The 6,064-nt window shown below is 41.8% G+C and overlaps 1 pseudogene; it reads left to right on the top strand.

The window, feature by feature from the left end:
- The first annotated feature begins 2,963 nt into the window (after window positions 1-2,963).
- On the top strand, window positions 2,964-3,679 carry LOC119869040 (annotated as a pseudogene).
- Window positions 3,680-6,064: the final 2,385 nt, after the last annotated feature.

The following is a 6,064-nucleotide window of genomic DNA, read 5'->3' as shown; positions in this document are numbered from 1 at the left end:
AACAATTGCAAATATGAATTATAGGGTGTTCGTGAGGATAAACAGGTATGTGAGGGGAAAGAAGTCAAGAAACATAAACACAACCAATATAATATGAGTAGCTATTTACAAATGAGGATTTATTTGAAAAATAGTATCCAAAATCATTAAAGAACTTAGTAAATTCAACACTCAAAGAACAGAAAATCCAGGTAAGACATGAGCTGATAACACGAATTGATATTTCCTCATAAAAGATATATAAATGTGCAAGCAACCTGAAAAATGCTTGTCTGCTGATTGACTTATTTCAGGAATGAATAGAAAAGCAAGACAGATCCAAAACCAGGAAAGGAAAAATCGAACATCTTTAAAGGTCTTCTAACAATCAAAAGTCCAGGGACACATGGTTGCCCAAGGCAATGCAACAAGTATTTAAAAAGAATTAATGCCTATCATAAAAAAATGGCTATCCAAAAAACAGAAATTAAAGGAAATTTCCAAACTCATTTTATGTACTGAAAAGCAGACAAAGATTCTACTTAAAAGGACAATTACAGACTAATATTCCTGATGGATATGGATGCAAAATTCTGACTAATATCCTAACCAACAGGATCCAACAGTACGTTAAAAGGATAATTCTTCATGACAAAAATCGTTTTAATTTCTGGTCTGCATGGGTGGTTCAGCATATGCAAAACAAACAGTGGTATTTGAGTCATTAATAAATGAAAGTATAAGGACCATTTTATCCTCTCACCTGATGCCTAAGAAGCCTGTGGCAAAAGAGATTATACCTTCTTGATAAAAATCCTCTTGCTCTGTAGAGATAGGGAGACATACTCAAAATAATAAAATCCATCTACAGAGACAGATGGAGAATGTCTTCCTCAACAGGGAAAAGTTGAGAGCTTTCCCCTAAGATCAGGAATAGGACAGGGATGTCCACCATCACCACAGTTCTTCACCTTACTGCTAGAAGTCCTAGCCTCAACAATCAGACAACAAAAAGAAGGAAATGTCATCCAACTCAGCAAAGAAAAAGCCAAACTTTAACTCTTAATACACCACAAGATCTTTAAGTTCAAATCCCAAAGATTACTGTGAAAAAAATTGCTAGAACTGATACCGGAATTCAGCAAAATTGGAGCATATAAAATCAATACAAGGAAGTCAGTGGCTCTTCTTTATAGTTCAAATGAAGCAGAAAAAAGAAAATCAAGGACTGGATGCAATTTACAAGTGCACCAGAAATCATCAGATGATTAGGAAAAATCGTAAATGAAGAGGGATGGATCTATATTCTAAACACTGCAGAACACTTATGAAAGACAAGAAGGAATAAAAAAGGAGATAGAAAATATTTATTCCCACAGATTAGAAGAATGAATATTGATAAAATGTCTATGCTTTCAAAAGCAAGTGACACATTCAAAGCCATCCATATAATAATATAACCAGCATTTTTCACAGAGCTAGAGAAAACAGTCATAAATTTATTGGAGAACCACAAAGACCTCAAATAGCCAAAGCAATCCTTAAAACTAAAGCAAAGCAGTAGATATCCTGATTCTGGCTGTCAAGGTAAATTACAATGTTGTGATCATCAGGACACTATGGCACTGGCACAAATACAGATGTATAGATAAATAGAAAAGTTCGAGAACCCAGAAATGGACCCTAAACTCTGTGGTTAAAAAATCTTGACAAAGCAGGAAAGAATATCCAATGGAAAAAAGAAAGTCTCTTCAACAATGTTGGGAATATTGGAGACCCACATGCAGAATAATGAAAGGGGACCCTTTTCTTACATCATTCACAACAATGGTGTCAAAGTTGATGAAAGACCTAAATGTGAGTCAGGAAACCATCAGAAACCTCAGGAGAACACAGGCAGCACCTTTTCTACCTCAGCTGCAACCACTTCTAGACGTGTCTCCAGAGGCAAGGGGAAGAAAAGGAAAATGAACTATGGGGACTTCATCAAGGAAAGAGCATTTTCACAGCATAGGAATCACTTAGTGTAATTATTAGTCTACAAAATGGAAGAAGATATTTGGAAATGTCTTACAAGATTAAAGGCTCAAATTCAAATCTACAATGAACTTATCAATCTCAACACACATCAAGGATATATATCCCATCAGAATCAGGCAGAAGTTGTGGACAGACTTCCTGTCCTGTCCTGTCCTGAGATCCCACATCACCCCACATATTAGGGAGCTCATCCCCATGCAAAAAGAAATTCATTTGCTCTCCTACATCTGCTATATATCAAATGAAATATTAGAACAAAGAATCTGACAGAAAAGAGGGAAAATGGCTATGCCACTAAGTCGAAGATTACCAAAGAAATTAGGCAATAATAAAATAAAAGATATTAAAATCAGTCAAAGAAAGAAAAATAATTTGTTTGCATATGCATAGTCAATGAGGAAATTCATTGAAAAAAACACTTAGAGGTAAGTAATGAGTGCAGGGAAAATTCAGGATATCAAATCAACATAGACAATAAAGTTAATTTCTACACACTAACAACATATCTTCTTTAAAAATATATAAAATAATCCCCTTTACACCTGTATCAAAAATAAATATTTAGATTAAACTTCATTAAGGAGAGAAAATGTTCTTTAAAATGAACTATATTAATGAAAGGCTTTTAAAAAGGCAGAGATAAATACAAAGATAAAAACGGTGATGGATTAGAACATCATAAATCCACTGTGCCACCAAAAGAAAGTTACCTAGGGTTAGGAAGTAATGCTTGTATATATCTTCTAAAGAATTGAATCGAGTCTGGAGCTGGTTATGTAATGAGAGGACATGCAAATAGGGCCCTCCCTCCACTGATTAAACCAGCACAGCCCGGACCCTCCAGCTGGGACAGGAGCCCCAGCCCCAGGATCCCCATGTGATCCCATTCAGGGATCAGGAGAGAACACAGACAAACCACCATGGAGTCTGTGCTTGGCTGGGTTTTCCTTGTCGCTATTTTAAAAGGTAATTCATGGATAAAAAGAGACCTTGAGTGTGTGAGTGGAGGTGAGTGAGAGAAACAGGCGATGTGGGACAGTTTCCTGACCAGGATGTGTTGTGTCTGCAGGTGTCCAGGGTGAGGTGCAGCTGGTGGAGTCTGGGGAAACCTGGTGAAGCCTGGGCAGTCTCTGAGACTCTCTTGTGTGGCCTCTGGATTTACCTTCAGTAGCTACTGGATGCATTGGGTCTGCCAGGCTCCAGGGAAAGGGTTGGAGTGGGTTGCAATTATTAACAGTGGTGGAGGTAGCACATACTATGCAGACACAGTGAAGGGCCAATTCACCATCTTCAGAGACAATGCCAAGAACATGCTGTATCTGCAGATGAACAGCCTGAGAGCCCAGGGCATGACCGTGTATTACTGTGTGAGTGACACAGTGAGGGGACCTCAGTGTGAGCCCATACACAAAGCTCCCTGTAGAAGGGGATGGGGACCACAAGGGGGTTCACACTCCTCACCACTTCTGTCTTGAAGACCCAGTAGCAGGTGCAGATGGAGGTTCTGGGCCGGTTTCCTGTCAGGGTCTGGGCTTCCTCTCAAGGAGCAATTTCCCCCAGGGAGCCTCTCTGGGCACACGATTCTGTGCTTACGTATTCAAACTCTAACTGACAAACTTTGTTGTCATAGAAAGAGAAATATTCCAACGTCCAAAAATGACAGAGTCTCCTTCTTTGCTTATTCCTTATTCAGTTTCTGATTTGAAAAAATTTGTTGGTTTTAGAAAACAACTCTTCTTATATGGGTAATGACAAATCTGGTTAAACGTTCTTTTGTTTGTTTGTTTGTTTATTTATTTATTAAAAAAATTTTTAGGAGGAGGGGCAAGATGGCTGAGGAGTAGGGTCCCCAAATCATCTGTCTCCACCAAATTACCTAGATAACCTTCAAATCATTCTGAAAATCTATGAATTCGGCCTGAGATTTAAAGAGAGACCAGCTGGAACGCTACAGTGAGAAGAGTTCGCGCTTCTATCAAAGTAGGAGGATGGGAAAAAAGAAATAAAGAAACAAAAGGCCTCCAAGGGGGAGGTGCCCCGCAAGGAGCTGGGCAAAGGCCAGGGCGAGTGTCCCCAGGACAGGAAAACTCCCTCCCTGAGAAGCAGGAGCTGCACCAACCTTCCCGGTGGAAAGGCACCCGCAGGGAGTTAGAGCAGGACCCCAGGAGGGCCGGGATGCCCTCGGGCTCCCTGGGACACTAACAGACACCTGCACCCCAGGAGAGTGCACAGAGCTCCCTAAGGGCTGCAGCGCGCACAGCGGGACCCGGATCAGCTTGGAAGGGCTCAGGGGGTGGCTCCGCGGAGGTGGTTGCACGGCAGGGAGTGCGAATCCAACAGCGCAGGCCCTGAGCACAGGGTGCCGGGACACAACCCAGGATCCGGCCTCCCCCCAGGACAGGCAGAGGCCAGGAGGGCCCAGGACAGCAAGGATGCTCCTGCCCAGAACTGAGCAGATCAGCAGCCCCGCCCCGGAGCCTCCAGGCCCTGCAGGCGGAGTGCTTCAGAGTTCCTGTGGGGGCTGAATCCAGGTTTCCAGAGCTCCACTGCAACCATGGTTGTTCCTCCTGGGGCCTCACGAGGTAAACAACCCCCACTGAGCCCTGCATCAGGCAGGAGGCAGAGCAGCTCCCCCAAGTGCTAACGCCTGAAAATCAGCACAAGAGACCCCTCCCCCAAAGACCAGCTAGACGGACAAGTTCCAGGGGAAGTCAAGATACTTAAAGTATACAGAATCAGAAGATACTCCCCCATGTTTTTTTTTCTTTTTTCCTTTTTGACTTCTGATTGCTTCCCCCACCCTTTTTTCCCTTTCATTCTTTTTCTTTCTCTTTCTCTTCTTCTCTTTTTTCTTATTTTCTTCCTTTTTTCTTTTTCTCTTTTCTTTCCTTCTTTCTCTTTTTCTCCTTTTCCCAATACAACTTGTTTTTGGCCACTCTGCACTGAGCAAAATGACTAGAAGGAAAACCTCACCTCAAAAGAAAGAATCAGAAACAGTCCTCTCCCATACAGTTACAAAATCTGGATTAAAATCCAATGTCAGAAAGCCAATTCAGAAGCACTATCATACAACTACTGGTGGCTCTAGAAAAAAGCATAAAGGACTCAAGAGACTTCATGACTGGAGAATTTATATCCAATCAGGCAGAAATTAAAAATCATTTGAATGAGATGCAACCCAAATTAGAAGTCCTAACGACGAGGGTTAACGAGGTGGAAGAACGAGTGAGTGACATAGAAGACAAGTTGATGGGATCCCTGGGTGGTGCAGCGGTTTGGCGTCTGCCTTTGGCCCGGGGTGTGATCCTGGAGACCCAGAATTGAGTCCCACATCGGGCTCCCTCCATGGAGCCTGCTTCTCCCTCTGCCTGTGTCTCTGCCTCTCTATCTCTCTCTGTGTGACTATCATGAATAAATAAATAAAATCTTTTAAAAAAGTATGGCAAAGAGAGAAACTGAGGGAAAAAGAGACAGACAATTAAAAGACCATGAGGTTAGATTAAGGGAAATAAACGACAGCCTGAGGAAGAAAAACCTACATTTAATTGGGGTTCCTGAGGGCGATGAAAGGGACAGAGGGCCAGAATATGTATTTGAACAAATCATAGCTGAAAACTTTCCTAATCTGGGAAGGGAAACAGGCATTTAGATCCAGGAAATAGAGAGATCCCCCCCCTAAAATCAATAAAAACCGTTCAACACCTTGACATCTAATAGTGAAACTTGCAAATTCCAAAGATAAAGAGAAGATCCTTAAAGCAGCAAGAGACAAGAAATCCCTGATTTTATGGGAAGGAGTATTAGGGTAACAGCAGACATCTCCCCAGAGACCTGGCAGGCCAGAAAGGGCTGGCAGGATATATTCAGGGTGCTAAATGAGAAGAACATGCAACCAAGAATTCCTTATCCAGCAAGGCTCTCATTCAAAATGGAAGAAGAGATAAAGAGCTTCCAAGACAGGCAGGAAGTGAAAGAATATGTGACCTCCAAACCAGCTCTGCAAGAAATTTTAAGGACTCTTAAAATTCCCCTTTAAGAAAAAGTT

This window comes from Canis lupus, chromosome 8 (assembly GCF_011100685.1).
Source record: "Canis lupus familiaris isolate Mischka breed German Shepherd chromosome 8, alternate assembly UU_Cfam_GSD_1.0, whole genome shotgun sequence".
Classification (NCBI taxonomy): domain Eukaryota; kingdom Metazoa; phylum Chordata; class Mammalia; order Carnivora; family Canidae; genus Canis; species Canis lupus.
This window is presented reverse-complemented; position numbering and strand designations above follow the sequence as displayed.